This window comes from Stegodyphus dumicola, chromosome 2 (assembly GCF_044657685.1).
Source record: "Stegodyphus dumicola isolate Sdum_Otavi_A_Nest chromosome 2, ASM4465768v1".
Lineage (NCBI taxonomy): Eukaryota > Metazoa > Arthropoda > Arachnida > Araneae > Eresidae > Stegodyphus > Stegodyphus dumicola.
In genome coordinates, this window is record NC_140769.1 from 124,484,365 (window position 1) to 124,499,102 (window position 14,738).

Genomic DNA, 14,738 nt, shown 5'->3' on the forward strand with positions numbered 1-14,738 from the left:
TGACTTTTGTATCACCAACGTTATTGTTAACAGCTATTTGTTCTAGTAATAAGAGCACTGAGTAGTAAACATGATGAGCAGCTGAATGTTGCACTGATAACCATCAATTATATATATATATGTTTTACTGTTGTGTAAAGTAGCTTCCTATGTATCTTTCTACATCTGGATTAGGTCTGTGAAGAATGGGCGGCAGGTACTAATTCCATGGTGCTTGGAAGGATTTCTGTAATAAAAATAAGAAGAACCATTTCATTTGAAACGTGAATTTGTAGAAAATTCTACATTTGTGTTTATCGTAGTTCCTTTCCTAATTTTCGAAAGTTCTTACTGGAAGCCTTATTAATAGCGTTTCACGTTGGAATAGATAATTGGGCAACGTATTTTTATGATGCCATAATGTTCATTAGGCATAATAGGAATTAGACGTATTTTTCTTATAAATTTAGGATATTTTCGTTGAAATATGGTGCCCGGAATTCTTCCTTTACTTCGTATAAAGAAGTAAAAAGCTAATGTTATGGATAATATTAGGTTTTGGTAATGATTTATAGTCCCTCTTTTTGAAGAAAGGAGCTAGCACTTGTGGGCTATAATAGGTTTTATAATGGTTTATGTTCCCTTTCCTTGATGATAGAAGCTAATGTTTATGAAAATTTTGGGACAAACTCGTTTCTGTAATAAAGCACTACCTATTTCTGTTGCTTCTTTCTGCATTGCTAAATCTGTAGTTACACTGAATCAGAAAGATTTGAGAACTATTCGTATAATGAGAGAAATATCTTCGTAAGAGTTTTTATGGGAAATAAAAATATATTTGTGTTATTAATTGGAGTCCACACACCTCTAGGCAGCCAGTTTATTCAACAGCTTGGAAATCAAATCGAGATAAAATATTTTAATTTCCCCACAGCACACGTCGGCTACGTGGTCACTCCAGTGGCCAACGTGACCTACGTAGCCTCTCTCCAGTGGCATTACGTGACCATTGGAGAGATTTATGTGAAGGAAAATAAAACTGATATTAATAATACTTACTAAGGACCACTTAAGTATCTTAAGTTGTAAAACTGTTCGGTTGATTTTGAAATTAACTTAATTTTAAGATATATGCCATCTTTGCATTTCGCATCAATTTACTTCATGACATATATTTTTAAAGCTTCGCCTACAAATAACAAAAATGCTAAGAAAACTGGAATTAAATACATAATTAGAGTATACCTTGCATCAAATTCCTACTCTGAAAACATGATCATTTTCTAAGAAAAAATCTGATGTGTACACCATATCTGATGTGATTATTTCCTTGTACGGAATATTAAATTATGCGCATTTTTCCTGCATTTCCTTTACATGTATTGGATTGAATTAAATCTACTTTGTCTAGAGAGCATAAACTACAACAGAATAAATACACTCTTTAAAATTTACTATTTTTGTTTACCATAGCGACATCCTGGCGCTAAGTTCACTTAACACCAATAATTCATCCCTTTTATAACATTATATAATAATCATTCATTTCATAACTCAGATTACACCAAAATTATATCATCTGAGAATTATCTATATATCTGCCACATGTTCTATTGAAATAGTGTAATAAATGTAAAACGATGTATAAAAGAAATTAAAGAAGAAGAAGAAAAAAAAAAAAAAAAAAAAAAATTTTCACGGATGATACATTAATTCTTATTCAGTTCTCATCTCGCGGTAAGGCAAAAATATCTATATTAAAAATTACAAAGTAAATATTAAACACCTATATTTCCTCGAATAAATTCTATAATGGATTAAGCATGATTTAATTCGCAATAATAAAATAAAGCGTTATCGTTGTTGTTGCGAAGCTTCCCTAGATTGGCAACAAATCCACTATTCTGCTGTGTTTCAAATGAAATGAAATATGGCTGCTGGGGTAAAAATAATTAGGCCTAGCGCACATAAAAGTACTTTTAAATTGTTGATAATTCTACAAATATTACATGCAGATTTACTAAAGGTATTAAAACCTTAACAAGAAGATAAGAACAATATAATTCAATCATTTCTGAAAGCAACAAATTGACAATTTACACACATATAAGAATAAAGAAACTGAGATCACTGACCCGAATAACAGAGTGGTTATATATATACATATATTTACATACTTTTGGTGGGGCCGATTGCAACCAAAATAGGAGAAGCACATCTACATGTTAATAGCAGTTTAATATACAAAATTTCATGTTTCAAAATTTCATGTTCTGATGGTACACGTTTTTGAGTTATGCGAGATACATTCATACATACATACTCACGTACGTACGTATGCACAGATGTCACGGAAAAATATCTTCAGAATTCATTTTAAATCAGTTTTATAATTTTTTGGGGAAAAAGAGTCCTTTATTCTGTCCTTACGTACAAATGTTACGCAAAAACATCGTTAAATTGCTTTCGATAGCGGTTAAAAATGTGTATTTTCGTTGAAACATGATACCCGAAATTTTGCGTGATTACAATACTTCCTTTTTACTCCTCACAAGGAAGTGAAAACCGTGTCCTTTTATTATCTAACAAATATGAAACTGCAGGTCATTGATTATGACACAATGGATGCAAACTATATGTAATAAAAATGCAATAAATACATTTTCAGAAACATCATAACCTTATAATATGAAACGGTAAATGATGTGTCCTCATTCCTAAAATTAAAGGAACTAAGAATGTGTATTATTTTTTTATTCTTTTTTGACATAGAGTAATGCATTTAGTTGAACTCCAATTTATTTCCTTTTCAGGGTGGGACGGTGATGGAAGTTTTCATTTACCTAAATTCAGGCGATTACGGTTACGACGATTTCGCCGTAAGTTGATTTTTTTTTTTGACAGTTCATCTCCATATTATTTATTTTACTTTTTCTCAATAATCGTCATGCCATGAATAGTTTTAAAGATTTTAAAAGTCTTGCTTTCATATCTATAGTTCTTGTTCGTCAGACATTCGATTAAAATAAAAGACTTATCATGAACTGACGAAAGATTCTCATATCTTGCTATTTTCCGATTCCAAAAATTATGTGTTTACACATAACAACATATTTGATTATTAATTTTTAAGTCAAACAACAAAAATCAGCGTTGCATTTGCAATTTTTCTCATGAGTAGTTACGAAGGTTTTACCGAACCTGCATCCCCAGCTGCCAAAGAGCAATTAAATCTTTCATTGAACTATCGAAACCAGCCCTGTGAAAAATTGCAAATATAAAGGTGATTTTTGTTGTTTGACTCCGAAATTAATATTTGTTTGGCGTGTTATTTTTACCTAAATTATTCCCTTATATTTATTTGCTTTGAAATTTTCAAGATTATTCTCCTCTTCTTTTGTCACTTTCATAATGAAAAATTATGCTTCCAGTACTGTATTATTTCTAACCTGATATCAAATGAAACTGACTGGCAGTTGTCCATATAAATAAGTAGAAATCTTATAATCGATAAGAGCGTCTATAAAAAAAGAAATTAGAAGTTTTTACGTGCAAGAAAATGAGTAAGCGTATCATTTCATTTTCTTACTTCTATGTTTAAATGCTTCTCTAACATACTTGTAGGGTAGTTCTATTTAAACGTAAAATAACATTATTTATTTAATTAAGTATAATAATTTTAATTAAGTATAATAATTTTCATAGGAAAACTCTTTCTCGAGAGCTCCTACTATTCCTGGATATTTGCAGGTCGCTGCTCTTAATATCTCTTTTGACTGGTTATCGCATTGTTTTGAATAGTTTCAGTTGTCTCAAAAACATTAACTTTGTAGATTAGTTAAAGTAACAGGAAACAACGCTCTCAAAATTCAAAAATATGAGTCAAATAATTTCGTTTGGGAGTGAAGTAAATCTAATTCGAATTTTAAAAATATAACCTTCTTAGCTGAACTCTCTTTGTTCAAAATGCAATATCCCTTTGAAAGATGGGAATACTCTTTAGTTCTGTTTCCGATGTAAGTCATACCATACATTGTTTGAGAGTGAGTCAAATCGTTCTAGCTGCCAAATCAAATTGCAAATATCATGCACATAACTTGATTTCTCAACGCTTCGCATGTTTTGACTAGAACAATTTGCATCAAATTCTTCAACCTTTTCCTTCAAATTAATATAATCATGACTAAAGAAAAGAAAGTCTAGCGAATTGTTATGTCGTATATAATAACCAAATAGAGCAGCCCATAACGGGCAAGAGCTGAGAAAAATTTATTCTTTCGATCATTAGCCAAATACTTTTAAATAAATACCACAACGGGAGTATTTTGTCCAAATTCATTTCAATTTCAATCGAAACATTAGAACACGTGATTCATGAGAACCCTATTGCTTTTCTAACGATCCCTATAGTTTTTATGATGGATTTTAACTAAGCTTACCCTAATTACAGATAATATTCTAGAAGACTATCCGGGCTATAGGATACCGCCACATCAACGTGGAATATGCCGTCACTCACTAACATCATTATGATGAACATCTTGTTAGATCATGGATTTACAAAGCATTTTACTGCGAGAAATTTCGTGACGTTTTCAAACTTCCTTTTACACTACCGAAATCAATTGCGGAAGCTAAGATTGATAATTTTCGTGCTCAAAGTTTTCATGCATTTAATTAAGCAAGTTTTCAAGTTTTTTTTTTTTTTTTTTTTTTTTTTTTTTTTTACTTACATGTTAGTACGCGGGCAAGAATATTATTACGAATTTCGCATTTCGTTAAATATTTTTAGTAGAACTGTAATTAAAATTGTTTTATTTCCCCATGCAATGCAGCGCGTGACGAGTTTTAAGGAAAAGCTACGCCGAGAAGTAAAAATACAGGAGCACGCACATTTAAAATTTAATAAATAGATATCTCGTAATTTATATTTTATCTGAATAAATGTAATTGACTAGTGTGTTTAGCTATAACCGTAATACTACGCTTTTTGCTTTCCAGCAATTGCTAGAACTGTCTCGCGTGACCGATTTAAAAAGCCACTAAAGCCGGAGAGAAGCATCTCAGCTCAGTTGTTGATATTCATTGTAGAGAATTCGCGGTGAGATCGCATTAGCTTTTTCTGCGCTTTAACTTTTGGGTAGTTTATAATACAACTAATGTGTGATATTGTACGAATATCTTTGAAGGAAACCCTAGCGTTTTGTTACATTTCTTGTGATAAGAATACAAATTTATTAGTTTTTTTTAATCGGTATTTAACAGTATTATTTTTCCAAATTGCTGGATACTTTGAAGCGTTCATAGTAAATGACCTAAGTTGTCTTAACTTAGCTTTAATTTCAGTTCTACTGCGTCAACTCCCATCAAAATGAAAACTAATGTAAGTACAAACAAACTCACCTTTCCTATAATTTTTGAGATAGAGAGCACTTGACAACATAGGTTGGTGTTTAGCTTCCCTGCTTTTGTATTTAATTCATATTTTAGATCCTTTTAGAGCATGCCGCCTCTCGAATTTTTCTTTCACGGCCAAGTTACTTTGAACATGTATCGTGACAAACCACAATCTAAAGGAGTTATGCTTCTATGAATCTTTCGAGTTTATGTAACCATCAGGTTAACATGTTGATGAAACAGCTTTCATTTCAGACCTTTATTTAGAGTTGTGGCATCTGTAGTTAGAAAACTGATGTGACGAAAACTTATCTGACAGTATAAACTGCTACTGTTGAGACACGCATACCTTAGAGTAATACAATAACTGTATAATTTGGGGGAAAACATTCGTTGGAAATAGATGATTTCATGGATCATTTAGCGTATTTACACTAGCAAGGTTGTCTAGCATGGAGTGCATGAGGTAAACCGATATTACAGCCTCGAGTAGGGAAAAAGAGCTATATTTGTGCAGCTAAGACTTATGCGGAATTCCACCTTGGTTTGAAATCTGCTTAACGTTCCGCTAACCACAAATAATTCCAAGCAGTAGCAAAGAGATTTATAATGCAGCGAGTAGGATATACACCTGACTGTGTGCAACAACTTTGAAGTCATCCGATTTAGGATTCACTTCATCCCTTTAATGTTATATAATAATAATGGAAAAAATAACTAATGTCAATACTGCTTATTATAAATAACAGTGTAACAATGGTATGAAAGCCGCTGTTGAAACGTCTGATACTTTATTAATATTTTTTCCGCATTCAGTCGTATAAAATATATTTAATAAACAAACTAGTTAAAACTTGTTGCTTTAATAATCATTATATTCTTTTTATAGCACCCTTGTATATGTTGAAACACATAAGACATTATTCCAACCCCTAGTGTTGTAGAGAAATTAGGTAATTTGGAAGTAGGGAAAAATGAAAAATTAACAACGCCTCCGCCTGGAATCGAACCGCGGAGCTCTGGAATACCGTCCCAGCGTGCAGAACCACTACATCAAGTAGGCATGGCAAGAAGGTGGAAGAAATACCTTATATACTCCCTCTATTAAACGGCAACTGGGGTTTTTAGGGGACCCAATCGCCAAATCCTGGGTGGAGAGAAATCATCATCCACCACCCTTTTAGTTCGGGCACCACTGTAGAGACATTAATTATTTTGGAAGCAAGGAAAGATGAGAAATTAACAACGCCTTCGCCGGGAATCTAACCGCGGACATCTGGAATACCGGCACAGAGTGTACACCACAAAGGAATGCCAAGAGGGTGGAAGAAATACCTTATACTGTATGCATTTTAGCATTTTTTCAACATTTCAGACGATATATATATATATATAATGCGACATCTCAAAATAGAGAGTAAGTGTGTATTATACCTATATAAGGCAACATATTTCGTTGTGTATGTAAATAATGCATAAACCTTCAAATAGTTAGTGGGTGTAAACTAACTACACTAATGTGCAAAAATTAAGGACGAGACGGTTTTTTCAATATAACTTTGTACAAAAGCTTTCCAAATCAACACATTTAATACGTAAGATCCCCAATACGTAAGGACATGAGTAATGTAAGCAACACTTACTACAAGAGAAATCAGAGGGATAAAAAGAAGCTTTATTGAAAAAGTAGCATGGAGCGCAATGCGACTGAAGGCCGAAACATCCTTGTGATGGGTGTCCAGCAAGAAACAATTAATAGGGGATATGATCTCCTCTGACTGCTAGGCAGGTTTCACAGCGTCTGCCCATGCTGAGAATGAGGGTGTCAATGAGTTGTTGAGGCTTTGCTGCCCATTCGTCTTGCAGCGCCAATCGAAGCTCCGGAATCGTTACTGGTGGTAAGGTACGAGCTGCCAAGCGTCTGAGTAGAAAATCCCATACATGCTCGATGGGATTGAGATCCGGAGATAGTGCCGGCCAATCCATACGTTCAATATCCTTACTCTCTAAAAGCTGTTCGGCAGCTACTGTGCGATGACATGGTGCATTGTCGTCCATGAAAAGGAACTGCGGACCCATAGCGCCTCTAAAAAGACGCACATATGGAAGAAGAATCTCGTTACAATAACGGGTCCCGTTGACTGAACCTGCGTCGAAGATGTGAAGGACTGTACGACTACCAAGCATGATGCCTCCCCAAACGAGAACACCGCCACCTCCATACCTGTCCCTTTCAATGATGTTCGAGGGATGATTGCGGCTTCCCCGCTCTCTCCAGATGAGTATGCGATGAGAATCGCTACTCAGACTGAATCTGCTCTCATCTGTAAAGAGTACTCGTCCCCATTCATTGTCTCTCCAATTCCGGTGTTCCCGGCACCACATAGAACGCCTTCTCCGATGGGCAGGCGTTAGAGGTACACACCGTACAGGGCGTCGTGCAAACAGACCACCACCGTGCAGTCTTCTGGCCACGGACCGCCGGATAGCTGTTCCTGTAGTTTGAAATTATCTCCAAAGTCGTGAAACGATGCTGTGAGCAATTCCGAACTCTGCAGCCACACTTGTCACACAGCGGCCTTCCTCCAACTTCCCAATGATTCGACCTCGGGTAAAAGCATCCAGATGTCGTCTAACAGATTGATTATTCGCCATTTCTCGCTGAGGCAGCAAATCGGTGTGATTTTAACTGCTATACGGCGTGCAATCTCTTTGACAGAAATACTGATCTTACACCAACAACATGCTTTATACTACTCAGACACTCCCCCATTACGTCTACCTGCATATCTGCGCATGTGCTACCGTACATCACCTTACTTAATCTCCTGATTGGTCTTTCTGTCCGCTCTGCCTCTTCGTTCAGCTGATATGCTAATTTTTCGACTTCGTCCTTAATTTTTTTCACACCAGTGTATTAAATGAACAAGATGATTTAGTTAAAATAAATACCATGCACTTATTTAGTAAGAAAATATTAATGGAGTTTTAAAAAAAATTGTTTGTGGTTTCTACTCTTGCAGGTGGTAGGTTTAAAATTTAGTACAAAAAAGTGATAAAACAAACCTTTAGTTTTAACATAAATAGAATGGGAGGATTCACACAATTTCTAAGTAGTTTTAGCACATACAGATTTCACTTTAGATGAATTATGTTGGGATAATATAAAACTGTAATTAAAAACTTATAGTAAGCCAGATAGACCGGTTGACATCAGGGGTACAAAGTACGGCAAAATTCCGGTACACATTATTTTCAATACAAATCCGTAACAGAATAAGGTAAAGGGGAAAAAATAGAGCCAGATGTCACAAGAATGTATTAAATTAATTTTGAGAAACATTTCCTTGTTTTCACATTTTAACACAGTAAATTAGCACGTCAGTCACTACCAATCAGAATTTATATCAGTTACTTTTCAAGCATGAATTTTCATTAAACAAATATCTCTGTATTGTTGGTAAATATACACACGGGGGGCGATTAGCCAGATTTCTTTATTCTTCTTTGGGCCCACCAGCGCCCGAGCGGTAAAGTCGCTGAACACTGGTAGTTCGGTCCGAGGTTCGAATCCCGCGAACGGGCTGGCTGCATGGGTGTTTTCGTGGTTTTCCGAATGTGTAACGTGTATACGAGTCAGTTTCCCTTAGAAAGTCCTCCACGAAGGCATCCATCCCCTTAGGCAGATAGCCCTCGAGGCTTTGCCATAATCACACACAGACTTTATTCTTCTTTTCTCTCGATACAGTTGGCTGAAGCACGGTTTCTTTTAGTCACAATCTTCAAGACCTAAATCAATGTTCCAAAAGTCTGTAAGAACACAAATGAAGTAGTACGGAAATGAAGGATAGTAAATTTAACTGAAACTTTTCCTTCTGGTGGACATTCTGGCTACTTAGTTGTTCTCGACCTTATCACCATGGCGCCCATAATTACTCCTTTCAGTGACTCCAAGCACAGGTTTTTCGGACGATATCTCTGCGTCGAAAGCCCCGTCTTCTCTTGGCGACAATTCTCTTATTTGGCCATGAAACAATCAAGACAGACGACAGCCACCAACAGCATTAGCGGTGCGTCTCAGAGAAAGCGTTGACAGTAGTTCCTCAGAAGTTGGCGCACACTGCTCCTTCTTCCACATCTGCAATCCTGGTCAGGTGAACAACCCGACCCTCCTCATGTAGACCTCCACGATTTCGGAAGACAGCATTCCAATAATTAGCCTCGTTACAAGTCCCAGTGTAAAACGGACACAACGCTGAAAACTTCAATTTTCGCTCCCCACGGAGAAAGCATTACAGCATAACTGCGTACAATTACTATCCTCTCCGCAGAGTGCCAATTTCTACATCCGCATATACGTTTTACAAATCGATTCAAAAAGTAAAGTTGTAGAGTCATTAATTTATTTTGTTGCGGAACACATGTAAAACGAGCAATGCTTTCGCGGGGATTCGTACCTGAACCTCTCGAATGCGCGGAGTGTGCTAACCGAACACCAAGAAGGCATGCAGAAAGAAGGGAGAAAGTACATTATAAAATCACCTTAAAAGGTAAAACACTTCTTCCAAAGCAACGACTGATAAAGTCAGGAATTAAGGCGCTGCATGTAGCGTAGATAAGAAAATACTTTTGAACAATTATCTGTACTTAATTTGTTCTATTACATAAAAGTTTTACTAAGTTACAAATTGTCGAAATTACCACCTGAGTCAGAAAATTCAGATTCAGTAACTTTAAAGGAAGGAGAAGGGGAATTAAACAGAAATAAATTAGGAAAACAATTATGTTTAAATACCAAATGGTGTAGCAAAACAAAAATCAAAATTAAAATTAATAAACTTAAGTGTCATCCAATAAATAAATCCAAACATAAACTAAATGAGGTTTTTCCAACAGAAAATTGAATATTTCAGTTTAACTTTTAAAGTTAAAAAAGATATAAAGTTAAAATGTTATCAATAACAAAATTAAGTAAAACAGCTACAGCTCAGATCACAACTTTTAAATAACCCTATTGAACAAAACTGATCAATTACAAAAATTACGCTATACAACATTCTCACCGTTTGAAACATCTGTTAAATATGCCATGTGATTTGAATTGCAATAATTCACCGAGTTTTTGTTTACTTCTATACACCAAAGACTTGCTTCAATAATTTAAACCTGAGTATTTTATTCCTTACCTATTATTGGGTATAAGATTTTTATGCATGTCATTATTCACTTTCATCCTTTTGCCATAAATTATTGAGAATAATTTGTTTTGCGTTAAAAAAGTAAATATTTGTTACTGTTGATATAAATATTCCTTCAATTGTGAGTATTACTTCCTTCCCAATCTTTGAAAAATCGTAAAAGATGAATATCTCATCTAATTATGTTTTCTCCTCACACTAAAGCGGGGAAATAAAATTACACTGTTCGAGGCAATACCGAATAAGGAATCCGGTTAATTAGCGTCTTATTGTATTAGAATCATCCTTTTGAAATGCAGTCTGCCAGGTAAACATATTATATTCACATACTTATGCATAATTAATAGCTGTAATTTTGAAAACAATAAATCAGTCTTTATCTACCTGTTAATGTAACAATGATATTTCCATTATTTCCGCTAAAACATTTAGTTTTAACGCAGTCTAATATCAACAGCGTAAGAGGATGATGCATCTTAAATTTAGGTGATAATATTGCCAAATAGTTTAAGAAAATGCAAACCACTAATACAATACTATTAATTATTGTGTTTAATATCTACAAGAAAATAACAAGAAGATCATAATGAATATAAACCGATGGAGATAAAATATTTCAAATTTTTATATATTTATCCAAAGTGGCAATTTGCCCTGAAGCACTATTAATTTCATTTTGGCATTTTGCGTTGGTTCACTATAAATGTTGTTTCACTTTTCAAATTATTGCTACCAAATATTATCGTATAATAAGTCTTATGTTTAAATATATACACCAAATAAATCTTATGTTTAAAGAAATTAAATAATGAAGAATCTTCATTAAGTGCATGTATGTTTCTCGCATTGGGATAAAACAACGTTACCTAGAGCCATCAAATTTTGAATAACATAAACGTTTACCGAATATGTTCATCTGGAAGCCCATATTTGGAATTTGAAATTTGTTGTTTTATCGAATTCATATTTTGAAACACTTTAAATAATTTTTGATTAACAAATTCAAGGATTTCAAAGCGAATAATGGCAACACTGAACGAAAAAAAAAACTAAATTATTTGCGATATTGCTGTTGAATTGAATTTTATGGTTTAAGTGCAAAGAACATAATATTTAATAAATAAAGGTTAACATTCAAAACGTTAAAGAAACGCTTCTTTGGGCGTAATGTCAAATCTGAAAGATTTCAGATTTTTTTCTTTAATTTACTTTTTTCTTTTACTCGAAAATCTTTTTTTTTTTTTTTTTTTTTTTGTTGATAAATATGTAAAATTGCTGTTATTATTTTACATGGCATTTCTCATTTATAATTTAAACTATTATTTGTATTGTAATTTAAACAGACCATTGTTAGTCACTAAAATCATTGAAAAGAAAACATTGGAATTAAGAAGACCATTGAAACGTTAATACATGTTCTTTTCTGTTTTTTTGCCGGCGCAGGCGATAAAGTCGCCGAAAATGGTACAACTTGTGCCAAACGGAATATCCTCGCTGGTAACCTTTTACACCTCATTTTCAAAACAAGTCGCCGCCATTTCTTATCAGATTGATTGTCTCCTTCAATACTGGCATACAATTACATAGAAGTTTTATCAGATAGTTCAATTTTATGCCCTAAGGCCATTCGCGGTAATTTAAGACAATTAGGATGAAATCACATCGCTCACCGGAAAGCGAAAATATAGAAAATCCACAGTTAAGGGCACAGTTATTCATCAATTCTAATGAGAATGCACTAGCAAAGTAAATCACTGCGGTTTTACATAATTTCTGAGTAAGCTATTCGTACGAATTGAAATAATTTTTGCTTTTAAACTTATATTCCAAACTAAGATTTAACTTGAAAGTAATGTAAATAATTGCTGATACAATTAGATTTTTGTAGCATAGTTTCCGTGGGATGAGATCACTTGGAGTCACGTGATACGAACCGGCGACTGAGGATGTTGAACCATGAAAGCATAGTAAATTCTTAAATTAATGTCTTTTTACATATTTATTGTCTTTATTTATTGGATTTTTACAAAATTTTAAACGATATTAAAATGTTTATGCCTTGAAAATAAAAAATTCTTAGAACTAACATATGTTAACGTTTTTTACGTGCATACTGTAAGTTGCCGCCAATAAAGTCTGCTTAGCAAAATTTGCGCCGGCGAAACGGAAAAGTACCGATGTAAATGAGGCTGGATATAAATGATAATAGATAAAGTGATATTACAGATTCGTATTCAAAAGCTAATGGTTGCCCTTAGCTGTGAACATGAATGTTTCGGCAAGAAATGTCTCGGAGCCTAATTACGCTATGATGGTAAGATACTGATGTTACACATTCAACTCAGGTTTCGAAGTTATAGGCATTGCATTTATTTATCTGAGTTGTTTTTAATATTTGTTAAACATTTCCCTCTTACTGCTATATTATATTTTATATAAAAATAAAAGTACTATTTATTTTATTGGAAAGCTTACACTTACCTCGAAACAGTAGTTTTTCTTTATTGTCAGACACATAGCCATTCTAATACGTATTAATCAATTTTAAATGGTGACGGCCGAAAACATTGGGAACGAAATTGTCGCAGAGAACACAATGGAAGGCGAAAATATCGTGGAGAAAAGAAAGCAAGAAGAAAACATCGTAGCTTCTAAAATATCTGAACTATAGAACATCTGTCTCGAAAATACAATTCAAAAACATGAAAGTAAAAAAATAAATAAATAACTAAAATAAAATAAACATTATCGTCGAAAATATCATGGTAAAATATAACGCAACTATAAATCATCAAATTGAGCTAACTAAAACGAAACTCCAGTCTATTTTCAATAAGAGCATACCCGATTGACAGATAATCTCATGCAGTTGCTCATCTTCGCTTTCTGATTTCATAGACTGTGTAAGGTCCTCACTTGAAATTCTAAGTTAATGTTGGAAGTGAGGAACCTAGGATCTGATAAGCGAATAATCGCTAGAGTTCGAAGACAGGAAACAACAAGAGAGAAGGGTAAATAGCCCTTTATTATTTCTATAAGATTTAACAAAACTCCACCTGGGAGTGAACAAACAAAGTCCGCACTTTGGACTTGAACTTAAAAGACTAAGAATTAAACTAAAACTAAGATTAACTAACTAAGTATAGCCAAAGCTATCAAGGTTCAATGAGAGTTGGCCCCTTAACTTATTTTACTACGAAGCTTAGCAAGGGCCTGAGTATGGCCGAGCGTAAAACAGCTTTGAGAGAGAGAGTGTCCAAAAAGGCAGACGCGCGTAGTTCAGAAACTCTGATTCTCTCTCTGTCTCAGTAACTTCGTGGTTTAAATACCGCTCCTTCTCATTAAATATTCAGCAAATTCCAAAACTGCGTTCTGGCCGGAAGTAGTAAGTTGAAGTTAAGAATTTGACAGGAAAGGAACTTAAAATTTAACTGTTAATAAAATTAACATAATCCTTACATAGCTTCCGACCAGACTTTAAATACTCGAAAAATAAGGTCTCAAAACGACCTTGTTTAAGACTTTAAAGTCTGAAAACTTACATTAACTACACTCTTCCAACTTTTACATTAACTAAATGCCTTTAAAGTTTCTTTTTAGGGCCAACTTTACAACAATTCTAAAAGCTAGACTAAAGCTGGGAAAAATAAAAATTTACAATGTGTCCTTTCTGAACATTATATCTTGACATACATCTTCTTCCTACATAGATTCTTTATTCAGCCAGACTTATTTCAGGTCTTGATCCTTCTATATCTGGAAGGAGATGTCATTAGTAATGCATTTTTACAAAACTTTACTTTAAATCCTAGCTTTACGCTTTTAATTCATCATTTGGCCCTTATGCACTTTCATTCATACTACAGATTTATTTCACCCATGCTCTCCAGCAAATGTACTGAAATGTACTTAGGGTCTTCTATGTTGTGTTACCGCGAACAAACTACCGCTACACAACACCTAACTTTGTTAAATTTGACACACTAGACCTGCCAAGACTCCCTACACGAAAACTGTTTCCTACTGTAGTAAGCAAAAGCTTACATTTTACTTTTAAACGTGTTAACTGGAGAGCCTAACATTAAACACATATATATCAATATTCCATTCTTCCTTAACTACATCCTTTCTACATGAACATTTAAATATTTACACATCACTTTT

At 34.0% G+C, this 14,738-nt stretch overlaps 1 protein-coding gene across 1 annotated transcript in view; it reads left to right on the plus strand.

Moving 5' to 3' along the window:
- The first annotated feature begins 2,798 nt into the window (after nt 1–2,798).
- Nucleotides 2,799–14,738, plus strand: part of LOC118193323 (lachesin-like) — a 521,719-nt gene continuing 509,779 nt past the window's right edge. The window contains exon 1 of the mRNA XM_085811101.1: nt 2,799–2,858. The gene's annotated coding sequence lies outside the window, so the exon portion shown is untranslated. The remainder of the gene's footprint in view (nt 2,859–14,738) is intronic.